This window comes from Ursus americanus, chromosome 1 (genome assembly GCF_024610735.1).
Source record: "Ursus americanus isolate L20-20 chromosome 1, mUrsAme1.1.p, whole genome shotgun sequence".
Taxonomy (NCBI): Eukaryota; Metazoa; Chordata; class Mammalia; order Carnivora; family Ursidae; genus Ursus; species Ursus americanus.
In genome coordinates this window covers 80,578,541-80,598,473 of record NC_142127.1, presented here as the reverse complement: position 1 = coordinate 80,598,473, position 19,933 = coordinate 80,578,541, and the positions used below count along the sequence as shown (strand labels likewise).

The 19,933-nt window shown below is 41.5% G+C and overlaps 1 protein-coding gene across 4 annotated transcripts in view; it reads left to right on the top strand.

The window, feature by feature from the left end:
• The first annotated feature begins 2,561 nt into the window (after positions 1–2,561).
• PLEKHM3 (pleckstrin homology domain containing M3) overlaps positions 2,562–19,933 on the top strand; it is a 177,683-nt gene continuing 160,311 nt past the window's right edge. For 3 of the 4 annotated variants that reach the window (XM_045806607.2, XM_087863020.1, XM_045806608.2), the window contains exon 1: positions 2,562–2,714. The gene's annotated coding sequence lies outside the window, so the exon portion shown is untranslated. The remainder of the gene's footprint in view (positions 2,715–19,933) is intronic. The other variant, XM_087863017.1, reaches the window with a different exon arrangement.

Below are 19,933 nucleotides of genomic sequence, written 5' to 3'. Positions count from 1 at the left end.
GGGGAGGCTGTGCATATGTGGGGGCAGGGGCATATGGAAACTCTGTACTTCCTACTCAATCTCGCTGTGAAGCTAAAACTGCTCTACAAATAAAGTCTATTAAAAAAAAGAAAAGAAAAGAAAAGATGGTAGGATTGCTGTTAGCAGACAGCTATTTGAATGGAGACATGAACTTAAATATTTTACACTTAAAGGAGTAAAATGTTCCCTGCTGACCTAATGGAGGCCTGAGAGCCTGCCCAGCTGAGAGGGTTCTCAGCCATTGACTCCTCTTCCCTTTTCCGGGATCACCCCCTTGGGTTGGTGCTGAGGATGTGTATTAGTGATAGTGAATAAATCCAGACATTCTGCAAATGTGACTTTTTAATGCATTTTGTGTGCCAGACCCTGTGCTTAATGCACAGTGGGTAATGACAACACAGAGACCCTTGCCCTCAAACTTCACAGAACCAGAGAGGTTTTCTCAAAGGGTAGTCCACTGATCTACTATATTGGAAGCACTTCGAGGTGGTTGTGCAAATCACAAAATTCAGGATCCTATTATAGACCTTCAGAATAAAAATCAGTGGATGTGTGACCCAGGAATTTGTATTTTTAACAAGTATCCTAGAGCCTTGACACTCAAAATACGGTATCACTTGGGAGCTCATTAGAGGTGCAGAGACCCCACCACAGATGTCCTGAATCCAAATCTGCATTTTAACAGGATCCTCATACATTAAGGTTTGGGTTTGAGAAGTACTTTTCTAGAAAATTGTTACATGCTGAAGTTTAAAAATCACTGGTCTAGGAAGACTGATGAGTATATAGACGACTTTGTAACAATGTGATGAGTGCATTTTATAAAGGAACACGTGAGTCCCTCTAGATGTGCATAAAAGGAACCTCTTTCCTTGTCAGAGGTTTCCAGGAGACGTGTGAAAGCACCCGCTTTTTAAAGAGCAAGGAGGTAGGCTAACGTGATGGGGCAAGGGTGAGGGGTCTCATCAGGGGAAACCACTGTACCAAGTCCTGAGACAAAAGTTCCCTTGTTTAGGGAACAAGAAATATACCTCAAATTGCAGTGTCTTGTTTTTCTGTTTTTGTTTTTTTAAACTTAGTTAAATAAACTCTGAACATCAATGGAAGGAGATATTTTTTTAAAATTTCACGGTAAGGGCCCCTGGGTGGCTCAGTCTGTTGAGCAGCCTGCTCTTGATTTTGGCTCAGGTCATTATGTCAAGGTCCTGGAATCAGCTACTCCCCTCCCCCATGGGGGGGAGGTCCTTGCTCAGCGGGGGGTGTGGTTGAGGATTCTCTCTCCCTCTGCCTTTGCCCCTCCCCAGCTTGCTCTCACATGGGCGCGCTCTGTCTCTCTCTCAAATAAAATAAATACACCTTAGGAAAAAAATTTTTTTTTAATTTTTAAAGATTTTTATTTATTTATTTGAGAGAGAGAGAGAGAAAGAGCAGGAATAGGGGAGGGAGAAGCCGGCTCCCCACTGAACAGGGAGCCGAAGGGGCTGGGGGTCTCAATCCCAGGACCTGAGCTGAAGGCAGATGCTTAACTGACTTGGCTGCCCAGGTGCCCCAAGAAAAGTTCTACGGTTAAAGATTTTCTCATCAATGTTTCAGGGAAAGGGGCAGGGGATCAGATTTTCGATTGGTTTCATGCTGATTTCTCTAGCCTCCTTTGACAACTTGTTGTTGTTGTTGTGGCTGTTGTTGTTTTGGCATCCATTTCTCCAGTCATTCATTCATTTGAACGGTGCTTTGTACCTGGTGCGAGAAAAGAAATAGTTCCTGCCCTCAGGAAGTTTACAGGTGAGGTGGGGTAGAGGTGGAGAAGCCAATAAAACAGGAAAATAAATGCGTAATTATAAATTGAGAAAATGGTTAGGAAGTGTGCTATGATAGGAAATAAAGTAGGGAAACTTCAAGGAAAGGCTTATCCAGCTAAACCAGCATATCTTCTTGAAAGTGGCCCAAATCACTGTGGGTTTGGTGGGATGGGGTGTCTGACTAAGGAGCACCCAGGCGCCAGTCGGTGCATATATGAACACGATACACACACACACACACACACCCCACTTTCTGTTTTGAGGGGAATCCGAATGGGGGTTGAAGACTTCCCATCAAAATCACCCCCTTTCAACCTGCTGTCTGCAACATGAAAGGACAGTGAAAATTGATTTTCTCTGCAGCTCCAAACCTGAAATGGGAAGCAACCTCCAGGTTGTAATAGTCCTATTTTCAGAAAGAACTTATCTGAGTAATTTTCTTAGGGAGCTGCTAAAAATGAGTCCAATCCTGCATCTGTTCCCAGTGAAATTTTCCAATCGCAAACATCCATTTGGGCGTTGGGAGGAGCAGTGGGGAGACTCTGCGGCACCCGCCATTGTTTCCAAAATGCGTGTGATAAAAACCATGCAGAAGGAGACAGAGATAAGGCCCGGCGGTGCGGTCAGGCCCTGCCCGGCGGCCGGGTCCTGGGGCCAAAAAGACGAGTCCCTGCGACCTGGAACCTTGTGTGTCCGGGTCTCGCTTCCCGGGTGGCTGGGGGGAAGCATTTAAGAGCGGGACCGCGAGCCGCGCTTGTAAACAGACAGCCGGGCTGGGATGGTCGCCGGCCAGACGGGCTGTCACGGCGAGGCGGGCTTGCTGCGAAGCCGAGCCCCAGCCAGGAGTAGACTGCAGGCCCGGCAGGTGAGGGGAGAGGTTCCGCCGGCGGCCAGGTGAGCATCCGTCTGCTTCTGTGCTGCCTGGCTGGCCAGTGGGGGAAGGGTGTGGGGATGACAGCGTTGTAACAAATATCCGAGAGCATCCCTGGGGTGGCGATGATTTTGCTGTTTGTTCCGTTCTCTGGTTTTGGTTTCGTGCTGGAGACTGCACTACAGTGTCGTGGATAATGGGTGAGGGTAGGTTACATGATGCATTGTCTGCTTATTTTTATACAACGGGTATATAAGTAGAAAGCAGTTTGAAATAGCTGATCCCGTTCTGCGCGTTGTTTTTAGTCTGCCTGCTTCCTGGGTCCTAGAAACCAAATCTCAGCAGAGCCTTTGACTCACATCACGCCGGGGCTCCTAGAGAAACAGCGATCGTTCCCTCTGTGGACTCCGGTCATTTTTAATGTGTAGTAAACGATACTGTGTGACTGATGACAAGCATGATTTGGTCTTCTATGAGAGGATTACTAAGCTGAAACACCAGGATAAGAAAATTTCAGACCCACTCAATAAATGAAATACGTGTCTACTAAGATACATAGTTGAATGGCAAACTGAGATTGGTCTGGATTTATAGCTTGCAAAGCAGCGCAGATTTGAATTTAACAGGTTAAACTGAGATTGAGCTATGCTGTTGTAAACTTATTCGGAAGTTTTTTCCCTTCTTTTTTCCTCGTAAAGAGAAACACTTCCTTTTCTTTATTTCATTTTAGTAGTCATAGTGAATTGCAATTTGTATTCATTCATAAGGTATTTTATTATATATTGACTACATATAAGTTTTAATTGTACCTATAATCAAATACAAGGCAGTTTTCATTTCATTAACTTGGAAAATGCCTTCACCAAAAATTGGGCTATATATAGACATGTCTCCTTCATCACATAGTCTAACTTTTAGTTAGAAGAGTATTAGATTAAATCAGAGAAGTGTACATCAAAGAAATAATATTAATGCCTTATGAGTTTGTCTTTAAAATGAATGTTTTCACAATGTAATGGTTCATAGCAAGAACTATAAAGCCAGACTGCCTGGATTGCAGTTCCTGCGTGGCCACTTCCTATTGTATAATGTTGGAAAGTTACCTGCTGTGTTTCCAAATATGTAGAATGGGTTTACTAATAGTACTGATCTCATAGGGTTGTTATGAGGATTAAATGAATTAGTATTTTTATTTTTTGTATTTTTATTTTTTAAAAAAGATTTTATTTATTTATTTGAGAGAGAGGGAGAGGGAGAGAGAATGAGCGGAGGGGGGGGAGAGGCAGAGGGAGAGGGTTATGGGGTTGGATCCCAGGACCCCAGGATCATGACCTGAGCCAAAGACCGATGCTTAACCGACTGAGCCATCCAGGTACCCCGAATTAGTACTTTTAAAGCGTTAAGAATAGTGCATATAATAATTGCTATATATATGTTTGTAAGTAAATACATAAGGGGCACCTGGCTGTCTCAGTTGGAAGAACATGTGACTCTTGATCTCAGGGTCATGAGTTCAAGCCCTACGTTGAGTGTAGAGATTACTAAAAAATAAACTATTTCATTGATTTTTTAAAAAATACATGTAATAAAAATAAACCAATGTTGAAAGTGGAATGGTGGTTGCAGAAGGTGGGGGAGGGGCAAAATGGAGAGTTTTGTTAAATGAGTGTAGTTTCAGTTTTGCAAGATGAAGAGTTCTATAGATTGGTTACACAACAATGTGAATGAACTTATTACTGAGCTGTACACTTGAAAATGGTTAAGATGGCAAAGTTTATAGGTATTTTCTCACAATTAAAATAAAAATCAGTGTTGGCAAAGTTAGGTATTAAGAATTCTTTTTTTTGGAGGGGGAGGGGCAGGGAGAGGGAGAGAATCTTTTTTTAAATTTTTTTTTTTTTAAGATTTTATTTATTCATTTGACAGAGAGAGAGCACGCACAAGCAGGGGGGAGGGCAGACTGGGGAGAGGAAGAACCAGACTCCCCGCTGAACAGGGAGCCTGATGCAGGGCTTGATCCCTGGATCACGATCTGAGCCAAAGACAGACGCTTAACCAATTGAGCCACTCAAGGCTCCCAGAGAGGGAGAGAATCTGAAGCAGGCTCCACACCCAGCACGATGCGCGGCTCAGTCTCACAACCCGGAAATCATGACCTGAGCCAAAATTAAGACTTAGACCCTTAACCAACTGAGCCACCCAGATACCCCTCAAAATTCTTATTAGCACGCAGCAGCCAACCACAGTTGCCTTTGCCATTGTGAATATGCAACTTCTTATAGTCATCAGTAAGATTCATTTATTTGGTAAATTCATGAATTAAGGTTTATCATAAAGAGCACGAACAAATGGTAAGAAAAAACACCGAAGACTCTAGAGCAGGCAGAATTGTAGAAATGCCCCTGTACCAAGATTGCATGCCCTGATCCGTGCAACCTGTAAAGATGATGAAATATCACTCTTTTGACTATATTATGTTATAGGACACAGTCGAATTTAAAATGGGGAAAATACCTGAGTAGTCCTAATCTAATCACAGGAGCCCATAAAAGTAGAGAGCTTTCTCTGGCTGGGGAAATCCAAACGATTTGTGAAGCTTGAGGAGGAACAACATGGGGTTGCTGTTTTGAAGGTGGAGGCAACACTCGAGAAGGAATGGGGGAGCCTTGAGGGATGCAGGATGCCTAGAATTGTTGGGGGTGGCCTAGCATGGAAACCGAACTTCAGACTCAGGGGCACAGTCTAGGAACTGGACTATGCCAACAACCTGAATGAGCTTAGAACTGGATTCTTTACCAGAGCCTTTAGATAAGAGTCCAGCCTGGCCAACAACACCTTGATTTTAACCTCGAGAGAGAGACCCTGAACAGGGAACCCAGTCAAGCTTACCGAGACTTCTGACCTACAGAACCGTGAAATAAGAAACAGGCGTTGCTTTAAGCTACTGAGTTTGTGGAAATTTGTTATATAGCAATAGAAAATTAATATAGACTCCAGCAGAAAAGTAGGCAAAAGACAGGAACAGAGTATCCATAGAAGAGAAAATTAAGTGACTAATAGAATATGAGAATACAGGGGCGCCTAGGTGGCGCAGTCGTTAAGCGTCTGCCTTCGGCTCAGGGCGTGATTCTGGCGTTATGGGATCAAGCCCCACATCAGGCTCCTCTGCTATGAGCCTGTTTCTTCCTCTCCCACTCCCCCTGCTTGTGTTCCCTCTCTCGCTGGCTGTCTATCTCTGTCAAATAAATAAATAAATAAATCTTTAAAAAAAAAAAAAAAGAATATGAAAATACATTCTCTTTTCATTAACCAAAGATACAAAAATTGGAACAACCGCAGGGTCCCATTTTTTCCAGCTCTTAAATTTACATAGATTGTTAACAATTTCAGTTCTTCACATTAGTTAGTGTGCATTGGAGCAGACACTCTCAAATGCTGTGAGGGGTGAGCAAATGGTATAACCTCTCTGAAAAGCTCATTGGCTGAATGTATGAACAGCCTCACCAGTGCTCCTACCCCTTGACCTAATACTTCTACTTCTAGCAATCGATCCAAAGGAACTTAGAAATATTTTTATAGTTAATGTTCACAGATGCTTAATGTAGCTTTGTTTTCTCATAAATTGATGGGTTTTAGGCTTTGGGCTCTAGACCCAGGTTAATTATACAAGTGAAAAAGAACTGTGATGGATATGTAACCATTTGCAAAAAGATGTCTGCATGTTCTGGCTAGGAAAACTAAGCTGGACCTGGGCCAGTAACATCTGCGTAACAAAACACTCAATGCTAATATTCATTGAATATTTATCAGATACTTGACATTTTCTATTCTAGTTTAATCATGTATGCAGGCTTCCCATAATACTCGAAGTCAGCTATACATTTACATATTTAAGAACAGGTAGGTAGATGGGTACTAATTACTTGTTTCAGAAGACCTGATTTTGATAGGAACCTGGAAAAGATTAAATCACGTGGGCAGATTTTTTTAGGATCCTCCATCTCTAGACAGTTTCCAGGGGCACCCAGAGCACTGATACTCTTTAATTTTTTCCCACTGGTTCCGTTTCCTGTTTTCATTTTGCTTTATTCTTTCATACCTACAAGAAATGTCTAGAAACTGTCTGTTGCCCCATTGGCACTAGCCAAATGGTGATTTTCTTCATGGAGAATGTTAATCCCTTAAAAGAAACCGTATGGAAGGATGTCTAGCAAGGAATTGCTTTTTTCTTTTCCCTTTTCCTTTTAAAGTGATTTTGCCTTTGGTTCATAAGTAGCTGAACCATATTCTTAGCTTAGAGCTTCTAGCGCAAGCTGTATAATTCTGAGAACTGGGTACTGAGTGACGGCATGATAAAAATAACCACCGGTGGTAAATTCCATGCATTATGTTTGCTCTCCTTCATTGGTTACTGTGGATATTACCAGACAGACAATAAAAAGCCCACACAATTTACCTTCATACTGACAATAAGGTAAGAACTGTATTTGGTTTGTGGATGTAATTAGTCTTGATGGCAGCATGAGTTATAAGCAAAAACCAAAGTTAAAATATAGAGGCCATTGTATTGAAATATCGGGCATGCTATTTTCGTTAACGGTTTGTTTGTGTTTCATACACATTAACCTTAATTTGAGTATGTGTTTCAAATTGGATTCTCCAATTATATGCCATGTTTGTGAGTGCAGTAGAGATTTGTCCAGTTATCTTGATTAGTGTAACCAATTTATAATTCAATACAAACTAAAGGTGCCCAGTTCTGCATTATCCAGTTTACCTGTGGACATTTATCTAATGGGGAAATTGCTAAATATCCACTTCACTTTGTGGCGTGTATATGTGATTGTAAATGCAGGGTTCAGTCAAAGAATAGGGAATATGTATTGTAGGTTAGAAAACATCAGAAAGGTAACCAGTTTTTATGCTCTAGGAAATTAAAAGATGTTTTCCCATGTGTTCTTGATCCATTTGAATCAGCACTTTAGCTTTTCCAGAACAACTTTTCTTCTACTCTCAGGGGTTCATTGATTCGTTGGCGAACAAGTAAGAGTTGAGCACTTGTTGTGTGCTGTGACACATAGCTCTTGTACTTGGAGCCAGGAGTACAACTTTGAATAAAGCAGGCACTCTTTGCCTTCATGAAACTTATGGTCTCCTGAGGGAGACAGACAAGTAAACAGGCCATTTTACACAGCATGAAGGGCATTATAATTGAGGTCAGGATGCTATGGGAACACATAAGAGGGATGACCAAAATGGACGTGGGAGGGCAGGGAAGAAGTGACAACTTCAGCAGAGACCCAAAGGCTGAATTAAAATTAGGCAAGTTGTGTCCGTGCGTGTTGTGGGGTGGGGGGTAAAGAGGGAGAGTCAAGAGATGAGCTCAGGAAAGTAAGTGGCCGTGAGCTCTTACGGGCAATGTTAAGAAGTGTATGGTTTCTCCAGAAGACAGCAGGGTTTCAATTTTAGAAAGCCCTCTTGGGTTGCAGTGCAGTGACTGGATTAGAGGAGGGCAAGACTGAAGGGAAGAAGACTGGGTGGTGGTGTCTGAACTAAGGCAATGAAGAAAGAGAGGAATGGACAGATTTGATGGATGTGGTAGAGGTAAAATTAATACGACTTGCTGTTTGGAGTGATTGCGGTTGCAGGAGCCACAAGGGTCAAGGGTTAGTGATGTTCAGTTTTTGGGGCAGATGATGGTGTCCTTCACTGTATGGACAATACCAGGTCGAGGGGCAGGTTGAGGGTAAGATGAGGAGCTGGGTTTGTGCATATTTAGGAGTTAGGGAACATCCAAGAGGCAGTTGCATTTGTGGGTATAGTGCTCAGGGGAGTAATCTGTTCCTCATCCGCCACGTGGACTGCAGCTGAAGCCTCAGAAATGGAGACTGCTCAGATAGAAGAGGAACTAAATAAGAGGGTTATGGGGAAAATGTAGGAATACCCGCATTTATGATATGAACATTAAGAGGAGCTCATAGTGCGGACTGAACTGAGCATCCAGAGATAAAGGAGAAATATCAGGAGAGGCTGTATCAGTGTATTCGTGAGAGCAATGCAGAGTGGGCGTTCAATAGGTCAGATACTGCTGAGGGGTCAGGTCGGACGTGCAGTGAAAAGTCTCCTGGGTTTAGCAGCAAGGAGATAGTTGATGACCTTTGCCTCTGCAGTTTCAGCTGGGACAGAACCGGATTGCCTCTGGAGGGGTGGGGGCGCGAATGAATGGGTGGTGAGAAGTAGAGTCAGAAAGCATATAGAGCAAGTTTCTTCTAGAAGCTTGGAATTAAATGGGAGGAGGAGAAAATATTTTAACTGTAGAGGAACTTGGAGGGCAAGGGAGGGTTTTACTTATTTGGTTTTACTTATTTGGTTTTTCTTTTTCGAGGAGAGATACTCCTTTTGAATCATCATGCACTTGCACTGTTGAATCTCCCCACCCCAAGACCACCAGAAAAGCAGAAACACAGTAACTCTTGCTGACTTGAACAGTGCAGGCATTCCTGGAGTAGATTAAAACCTGTCTCACAGTTTCCTAAACTGATTGCTCACCACTCTCTGTACCAGTTCGTTGGTTTATAATGAGAGGAGATCAAAGAGAATGCGGTGACCCCTTCCGTGCCACCACACAGACCCCTGTCGGCATCCTGTACCCTACTTTGGAGTTCACAAAGTACTGCATTATGTCATTTGACTTGCTCTCTAAGACAGCTTTTGAAGAGGGTAGGACAGGTGTCCTTATTTGACCTGTATCAAGGTAACTGGAATTCAGGTTCACATGGCTTGCCCAGAATCACACCTTTGGAGGTGGTGCATGGAATATTGAAACTGAGGTCTTCCAGTTCCAGGTCTTATGGTCCCGAAGTGATTGTCCTTCGCTGAAATGTTAGATATATGTCTATGGATTCCTGGTAGTGTGGTCATATGAAACCTGGCCTTATCTTTCAGTAGACTTAAGAAACAAGACTAAAGGTTGTGGGTCAGTTTTGTTACTTTGATTGAGCCCCACGTACAATGATATTCTTACCCCCAATCCTCCCTGCAAAAAGTTCGGTTGGTTTTAGAAGGAGGCACTTTATTTGGGCATGTCTTAATAGTTAAAATATGTTAGAATTATCTATAGTCACATTTAATTTGAAAATATTTCTTTAATTCTTTTGACAGAAATGCTTATTAGCAGGGTGGTTTTTTTTTTTAAGTAAACATTTTTACAAGTGTTTCTATTTATTGGCTAAATGAAAAATGATGTCTTAGGGAAACATTAGTAAAAGGTTTGGGCAATTAGGACTGTGTCAACATTTGCAAAAGCACTTATTTGGCCTAAATGAAGTCACAGTTATTATACCTTTGCAGACATTCCAAGTAATGTGTTCAAGGTCACAAAGAGAATTGAGGTTAGCTATTTAGTTAGAGAACAGCTTTTTACTCTGTTTGTTCAGGGACCTCTCATCCACCATTCCCTCAGAGAACTTACAATGACACAGAAGTATTACAGACATGATATTTTGAATAAATTAGGTATAAACTGTTTCCCTGGGTGTAAAGATGATTTTTAGCATTTAACTTTCTGAGTTGTGGGATTAACAAAGATTTAAAAATAGTTTAAATAATTATTAATTATTAATAATAAATAATTTAAAGTTGCTGATGTTTGACACTAAAATTCAAAGCACCATGTGTGTAAAATTTTAGCTGTATTATCTCAGGGTAGTTAATTTGCTATTAAATGCCATGCAGGGCTGTATGTGCGTTTTAGAGTCTTACTTCCACTCACTGGCCATATTACTTTGGACACATAACTTCATCTGTTTAAGTCTGAGTTTCCTTTTCTGTAAAATGGTAATAATAGCAGCCCTCTGAGAGGGTTGTTGTTAGGATTTAACAACATGATGCAGATAAAGGGCTTAAATAATGACTGCCCTTTAGTAACTCAGAAATACTAGCAATGACTTCCTAATCTTGGTCTTGGTTTAGAAGTTATGAGAACTGTCTTTATTTTGCTTTAAAACATTTTATTAAATACATCATTCCACATTCAAATGTGTCCGTCCACATTGAATGAGCCCTTTGTAGGACATTTTTAATGAGTTTAGTAGTGGTAGTCTTAGAAGATGAGCAGCTATTTGAGCCCCAATTATCGTATGCCTATCATCTTAATGTCAAGTCAAAAGAGTTAAAGAGGGGTGCTTAGCTAAGCATCTGCCTTTGGCTCAGGTCACGATCCCAGGGTCCTGGGATCAAGTCCCATGTCAAGCTCCACACCCAGCGGGGAGTCTGCTTGTCCCTCTCCCTCTGCCCCTTACCCCACTTTTTCTTTTTTCTCTCTCTCGCAAATAAATAAATAATCTTTTAAAAAAAGGTTAAGGAAATATGGACCAATCACAACTCCAGAATGTTTACATGCTGCTGCATTGTTTTCTAGAAATCCATTCCATACTCATGAATATAGTCCATAATAAAATAAATTTAAATCCAGAACTGGAGGTGAAAATGTAGTTCCCACTGTTCTTCTCCTTCACATTTTGTAAACTTTTCCTTTGTTCCGTTTGCTGGACAGAGATTTTTCTGACCTTCATGTTGTACATAGTAAAATAACAAAGACTCATCCTATTATTTTACCTTACCTTGTCCTTATCGTTGAAGGTCATAGACTGTTTTGTCTGCCTTTGCCAGCCTTGCTTCTTTCCTGACCGAATTGTAAGAGGCTGCTTGGTAGTCAAGATTGTTGTCACAGATTTAAGTCAAAAAAGGAGGGAGGGGTCATGGATGCAGTTCATCACCACCAAGAATGTCTCTCCTTTCAAATAAGGAGTCACCTTTTGCTTAGACCTTATCATGGGTCTGAGATTCTCAGGAGGCCATTTAACAAAGCTCCAGGCTCACTTTTTAACAAGTTCAGTTGTAGCAGAGAGTGGGAAAAAAAAATCATTTAATTACGTCTCATGTACATTCACCCTGCCTGCCCATAGGATACTGGTTTCGTGACTACGTGCTAACCCATAGGCTGATTGTTATTTTGAAGGTTAAAGTTTAAGTATTTTCCCTTCTGCTAATCAGCTGCAGTGACCTAAGGAATTAAGGTTAAAAGGAAGTGAGGCATTTATTCATTTCCCATGACATCCCAGCCACAGGGCAGAGGCCTTCTGTTGGCCAGTGATGTTTCTGTGGGTCAGAAAGACTTGGGCAGCTTGTGAAGAGCCCTCTGCATTGGTGCCTTCCATTGTGCCATTGTTAGTTTACTTTGAGCTTACTCTTTGGTGGAGCCTTTGAAGCTCTTACCGTAGGCTGATAGCTTTGTGCCAGAAGCAGCATCATTTCTGGAACAGGTATGATTGGTTTTGTTTGGTTGTTTGTTTCCTTGTCTTTGGTTTCTTCCAACTTGAAGTCATCTCTGTGTAGACTGTTACATCATTTAATTGTGTTCAGTCATTACTCTTTATTATCTCTTGATTATTAATGATTCCTTATTTATGTTCCTGTAACACCTTTTGGATCCTTCTGTCAAGGCACTGTTGACACTTGATTTTATGCTGTTTCCCCACTAGCTGGTACACTCTTCTAGGGCAGAAGTTCTGGTTTTGTGTCCCTAGCCTCTATCAGAGTGTTTGGGTACTTGGTCCATCCTTGTAAAGGCTTGCCGAGTATAAATGGTTGTATGGTTGGTAATCAGCTAGCTTCTGATAGGAATAGTAATTGCTTTAGATTTTTACAAAGAGCTTTCATATACATTATCTGCATTTGTGCTCTACAATTCTCGAAGGTAGGTGGGGGCAGGCATTGGCAGAATTTCCATTTTGCAGATAAGGAGGGCCCGGAAGTCCTGAGTCAGCCTGACTTGCTTGTAGTCATTCAGCGTAGAAGGCAGTGCTGGGACGTTAACCCTTTCTGGTCTCAGAAATTTGTGTTCTCATTGCCACACCTCTGTTCCATTGAACAAACTAAAAACTGGGTGGCAAATTGTCAGATTCAGTCTACTTACAGTTTATGGTCCTTCTAACATCAGGGCCCCTGAGCAATTTAAGGTGATTTAAAAGGTAATTGAACTTGGTTGGCCCAGTGATTAGACAGGGATTCCAGGAACCTCTTTTTGTTCCCCATAGGGCCTTTGACTGACAAGAGATGAGTCATCTTGGTTTCTCTTTCATCATCTTTAAAATAATCCTGCTACTTTTTCTTACCTCTCTCTGTTTACTACTAGTTTTTATCAAGAAGCTTATCAAACACTTTATAAACCGAACTCTAAGCCATGCATATGAAAATGATGATTCTCAGTAGAGCTGAGTGGTTATATGAGTTGATGACATCTTTAAAGCTACGTTCTTGGTTCTTTTTGGGTGGCTTGCATATCCGGGTCTCTGAACCTCCCTGGTGGTTGTTACCTTCATTGTTATGATCTGTCACATATTCAGCTTACAGCTGGCTTGACTCGGATGGCACCTACGTGGACTAGGAAGTTATTCCCTGTTGCAGTTGGAGGCTGACTGTAGCAAGATGTGATTTTTATGATGAAAGTTTTCACCTACTTCACCTCAGTCCTAGATAATTTGGGTCAGCATTTTGTTTGTTTTTTAATCTCTATTCCTTGCCGTGGAGGTAAAGGGAAGTGGAAAACATTATGAGTCTGCATTTTTAGACACACAACTGAAGTTTGTGTCTGTTTGGTTTCTAAAAGTGGGACATATTAGAACTCTGGTGGTTTTATGAAATGGGATTCCCAGTAGGAGCCTTGACATTCCGATCCAGTGGTTGACATAGGAGCATAGTAGCATTACTGCCTTCAACGGCAAAGCAATCTGAGATTTGAAGTGCCATGCTTATACTTAGTTTAGTTTCTGGGAAAACATCTTGGGGCATCAAATGTCTCAGTGATTTTGCAAGTGGCAAACAATAAGCAAGCACAGAGATGTACTGAAAAATGCTTTAAATTGATTGCCTGGTGTATTTCAAGGGGAACATCTCTTTACTGGCATTAGAAAGAGCTTGAGCTCTTAAGTCAGTGGAAAATGAGACCAGCCCAACTACTGATTTGCAGTGGTTCACGAAACGATTCCCTAGTGCTGCATAGGTGCTTTTGTTTCTATAAAAGGTCTGAATGAGGTATTGGCTGCCTGACCTTTGCCATGTTATTTTTAAACCTGATTTCTATAGCATAGAAGCTTTCTCTACCAAGAAAAATCTTAAAAGCTCAAGTCAACATATGTGTTGTCAGATATTACTTAAATAAGCTTATAATGAATTCAAATGTACTTTTGCCAGAAACTCAGAGTGGTATTTATATTTACAGATGTCAGTGCTTTGAAAACTTACTCTTTATTCAGTTGTTCATTCAACAAATATTTGCTGAGCACCTATTGTGTACTAGCCATAGTTATAGGCCCAGTGGAGGTTATAAAAATGAAATAGGTTAAAATCACCACTCTCAAGTTGCTGTAAGTCCAGTAGGGTAGGTGTGTGACCTCAGGCAAATTATCTGTCTTTGGGGCGCCTGGGTGGCACAGCGGTTAAGCGTCTGCCTTCGGCTCAGGGCGTGATCCCAGCGTTCTGGGATCGAGCCCCATATCAGGCTCCTCCGCTATGAGCCTGCTTCTTCCTCTCCCACTCCCCCTACTTGTGTTCCCTCTCTCGCTGGCTGTCTCTATCCTGTCGAATAAATAAATAAAATCTTGAAAAAAAAATTATCTGTCTTTGAGCCTCCATTTTCTGTCTGTAAAATGGAGGTAATAATACTGACATTATACATCGTGAGGCTTAGAGATCTAAAATATCAAGCAGTGTAGCTGGCACAGTATGGGCTTCTGATAAATTATAATTATTATTGTCATCATTTCAGAAAGAACAGGGCAGCATGCAATATATGTTGTGGGACAGTACCAAAGACATCCTGTGGACATTTAAAGATAAGAGCAGACTGTTTTAGGATCAGGGATTAAAGAAAGCTTGTGGAAGAAGTGGCATTGAAGCTTGTAGAATTTTGTAGGTAGAGGTGGGGAGAGGGTACCTCAGAGGTAACTGTGTTAAGTAAAGTTCTGGAGTTGGGAAAACATTGCATTGCAGTTTGGAGGAAAAGTATTATATGGAAGACAAGTGAGCAGTTGGGCAGGCAAGCCAGGCCAAGGTTGTGAAAGGTTTAGAGTGTCGGGTGAGCAAGTTGGCCTTGTCAACAGAAGCTTCATTGAAGGATTTTATTTGCTACTGTCCCCCCTGCCTAGAATAGTGCCCAGCCCATGGTGAGCATTTAGCAAATATTTATTGAATGAATCTGATTGTGATTTTAGACAAATTGAGCTTAATTTTGTCATGAGATAAGCCAGGTAGAAAAGTCTTATGAATAGTTGGAAACCTAGGACCAGAGGTCAGGCCTGGGATTGAGATCAACAATGGATGTTTGGAAAGCATGAACATAGAAGTAATTATTGAAGCCACAAATGTGAATAAATGGACCTCGGGAGAATATGTAGCTGTAGTTAGAGAAGAGAACTCAGGCAGTGCCCACATTTGTCGAGGGGACCGTAAGGAAGGGAGGAAAATGGAGACCCAGAGTGAGGCAGTAGAAATGAGAGGAAAGGTCAGAGTATGTGATGTCTGTGAAGCCCCATGTTTGAGGAGAAGCTGGTTAACAGCATCAAAGAGGCTGAGGACTTGGAAGAACACTAGTCGTTGTGTACTGAGAAAGTCTTTGGGGAGCTGTAGAAGGAAGGTTCAGTCGAGTTGAGACTTGGGCTAGGTTGAAGGTGTAAGGGACACATTCACATTCTGGGACATTGCTTGTTTTTTTTTCAAGGTTAGTGTTATTTGCTTTTTGAGCATACATGTAACAGACAGTGTGCCCAAATTGTATATATAATCTGATTCCAATTAAATACTGGACAAAACACACCTAACTATTGATTTATTGTCTCTGAGTTATGAGTTCATGACTGATTTTTATGTTCTTTGCCATATCTGTCAGTACTTTCCAGAGTTTCTATGAATGTTTATTGCTTTTAGAACTGGGAAAACACTATACCACTTATTTTTTCAAATGTTATTCTCCTAGTGTGTTACATTGCAATAGATTTCTCATTTATTAAAACTTGTATAGAATGTAGCCATTTAATGTTCCTTCTAGGCCTATGAAATGGGATTCCACCTGTGTTTCTAGCTGTCCTTTTCCTCTGAAAGACCCTGAACTCCTTATGAGGTCCACACCAACACCATTTCCTTATCTGCTGTTTGTGGCTTGCCTGTGCTCCCTCCACATGCGTACATTGTCTTTATGTCAGAGCACCATGACAAAGTCATTCTCTCTTGTAGCCTCATAGTCCAGAAAAGTATTTACTAGGGTCAGATCCTTTCGTGGTGGATTCTTTACATTATATAACTTAGAAAATTTTCAGTCAGCTGCAGCCTTAAGCAAAGTGAAGAACACAAAGTGCTGACTGTCCTGGTGATCCCTCCTCATTGTCATGTTTGAAAATGGATTGGCAGAAACAGTTCACCCTAGGTGTCTTCGGCGTTGCCCTTTTCTGTCTAGTCCAGCTGCTTCTAAACTGCTTGTTAGACACCCTCTCAGCACTCATCGAATTCTGATTACAAGCCATTTAGTCAAATGGGAGGAAGTCAGCGCTTTAACCGTCCAGCTTGGGAGAACATGGCGCCTTTGTGTGGGTTGGGCTGGTATTGTTCTCATACCTGCTTCTGCCTCAGTGTGGGAGGATTGCCGTATTCATCCTGTTAATTAGTCTGGCCTAATGAGCATGTAAACAGCAGATTTCCTTGTTAGAAAATAGCAATACACTGATTCTCCATCCTGTTACATTTTGAGGCATTCAGGGGACTCTTTGGGTTGAGCTTTTATTACCACACTGACAAATGGACTTTAATTTGTCAATATGTTAAATAGGAGAAATAACCCTTTTTACAGAAAGGGTATTTTGTATAAAAATAAGATAAAATATCTATAGGTCATTGAGTTTGGCTGAAAAGTAGTGTATTATAAGTAGTTGGTTGCTGACTTTGCCTTTGTTGGGCTGACACACCTTTGAAGGTATAGACTAGGAGCATGTGGTGGTCGAATGGATGAGGTCTGGTGGAGTGCTCCATAATTATATGGTAGTTTACATATTTTAAAGGCGTGTTGGAACAGCTACCTAGTGAGTGATCCACAGGCATAGCAGTTTGATGTTAGCAACTTTATTGGATACAGGTAGCTGAGTAAAGCACCCAGAGGTTAAATGGTTTGCCAGAGGCCACCCAGCACGTGTGTGTGGCTGAGCCAGATTTAGAACACAGTTCTAATTAGCTCCTAATTTCCAGTTTTGTGCTGAGGCAAACCACACTGCACCTACACACTCATTTTATTTAGTTCACTTTGTCAAAGGAACATAATGTTCATATTTTGACCTGTCTGAATATGCTGTTGTTATTTCTAACTAATTAATTTCAAAAACCAAATGAGGCAAGCTAGGAAGAGGTGTTTACTTACAGAGACTAAACTTGGCATTAGATCTATGTATTGTTGTGAATTTGAGGCATATGTATCCTAGGGAAAAGATGAAGTTCTAAAAAGAATGAGTTTGAAAAGTGGAGCCCCAAAGGATGAAGACACAAAGATTATATAGGAGGTTATGTAAGGCACCCTGCCTGGTGTCCAGTCATGTAGAGTGTAGAGTGGGGTACGTGGAATAGAGATTGTTGATCATTTCAGTGCAATATGGCAAACCAAGGGTGCTATGAGAGAGCCTGAGCAATTGGGAAGGGCCCCCCCAACTTGGAGCAAAGCATGGAGGAGTAAAACAGCAAGGTGAATGTTGGTTAGAATACAAACTGGAGGTCATGAAAGGCCATGAATGTCATGCAAAGGAGTAACAGTGTGTTCATTCAACACACGAATAGTTAGTGCCTTTTTTTTTTTTTTTTAAGCTTGCCAGACACTATTCTGTTCACTTGGGATACCTTAGTAAACAAAGTGAGCATAAATTCCTGCCCTTGAGGAGCTTATATTTTATTAGTTAGGAACATGAGACATTAAATAAATAAGTAAATTAAGTGGTACTTTAGAAGATGGTAATTGCATAAGGAGAAAAGGTCAAGCTGGGTGATCAAGGTTAACATGAACAGTGGTAAGTCATGATAGTAGCTACCCTTGATAGGATGTGATGAGAATGGCACTTCGCCTCTGGTTTTTTTTTCCCCAAAAAACATATAGCACTAGTCTAATCGTGAGAAAAACATCAAACAAATCCCAAATGAGGGACAATCTATAAAACACCTGGCCAGTACTCCTCAAAATTGGCAAGATCATCAAAAACAAATAGTCTGAGAAACTCACAGCCAAGAGGAGGTTAAGGAGATAGAGATATGACAACTAAATGTCATGTAGTATCCTGGGTAGAATCCTGGGACAGAAGAAGGATATTAGAAAAAAGTGAGGAGGGGCGCCTGGGTGGCACAGCGGTTAAGCGTCTGCCTTCGGCTCAGGGCGTGATCCCGGCGTTATGGGATCGGGCCCCACATCAGGCTCCTCCACTATGAGCCTGCTTCTTCCTTTCCCGCTCCCCCTGCTTGTGTTCCCTCTCTCGCTGGCTGTCTCTGTCTCTGTCAAATAAATAAATAAAATCTTTAAAAAAAAAAAAAAAAGAAAAAAGTGAGGAAATCCCAATAACGTATGAACTTTTGTTAATAATAATATATCAATACTGGTTCATTAGTTGTGACAGATGTGCCGTACTAATATAAAATGTCACATGGAGGAAACTGGTTGCAGGCGTTGTTGGGACTCACTGTACTATCACTGCAATCATTTTGTAAATATAAAACTTTTAACATTTTAAGTTTGTTTAAAAAAAGCAGAGTAAAGGAACTTAGATGTCCAGGGTGGAGATGTCTGTTATAATTTTAAATAGGATGGTTAGGGTAGGCTTCATTGAAAAGGTGACATGAGCAATTACTTCAGGAGAGAGTTGAGCATGTTGGTTCTGAGGGAACAGCCAATGCAAAGACCCTGAGGTGAAGGTGAGAACATGCCTACAAGCTTGTGAATCCGCACAGAGGCCAGTGTGGCCAGATCCGAGGGAGGGTTGGCAGTAGGGAGAGTGTGAGCTCATGGGGGAGGGACGGTGGAGCAGATTGAGGTAAGTGCTTTTAGGCCACGGTTAGTCATGTATTGTGTGCCAGGAACCATGCCACGTATTGTCTTATTTAATTCTCCCAACTGTCCTGAGAAAGAAATAGTATTAGTTTGCTGATTATGCAAACGAGAAAACTGAAATTAAAGAGGGTAGTAACTTGCTGAAGTCCCACTGCTGGTAATTGGTGGAGCCGCAGTTCCTTCCTTGCTGGACTAGACCTTCAAGGAAACTACTGCCCACAAGAAAATCTGACTCTGCTTGTTGTTGTTCTTTTAAGTTGTGGTAAAAAACACATATAAAATTTATCATCTTAACCATTTTTGTCTGTCCGTAGTGTTAAGTATATTCCCATTGCTGTGAAACAGATCTCCAGAACTTTTTCATCTTGCAGATCTGAATATCTATACCCCTTAAACACCACCTGCCTTCTTTGCCATCCCCCGAGCTCCTGGTAAACCACCATTCTACTTTCTGCTATGAATTAGACTACATTTGATTCCTCATCTACATTGGATCATGTAGTATTTGTCTTTTTGTGACTGGCTTATTTTTCTTGGTATGATGTCCTTGCAGTTCATTCATGCTGTAGCAGATGACAGGATTTCCTTGCTTTTTAAAGGCTGAATTCTATTCTGTTGTACAGATCTATACCACATTCTGTGTATCAGTCTGTTTTGTCAGTAAAGTTTGATCAGACACAGACAAGCCCATCATTCCCATGTTGTCTGTGGCTGCCTTCCACACTCCAACAGTAGAGGTGAGTAGTAGCAAACCTAAAGCCAAAGCTACTTACTCCTTACAGAAAATGTTTGCTGACTCTTATTCTATTTGGGAGACTCTGAAGGGTTTAGAGAAGTGATGTGGAGGCTGCATTAGAGGGAGGAAGGCAAGAGGCAGGAAGACCTTTCTGGTTTTGTGGGGACAGGGACACAGGTGTGGAGATGGGGCTTGCCCTCAAGAAGCTCATAGTCTAATTGAGGGGAAAAAGACGATTGACAAAGGTGACTTGTTCAGTGATGGTTTAGACATTCAGGGAAGGAAGAGACTTGAAAGGACTGAGTCCTCAGGAAAGACTTCAGAGAGAGCAGGGATTTGGGATGGGATGGATCAGATTTGACACAGGGTATGGAGGAGTG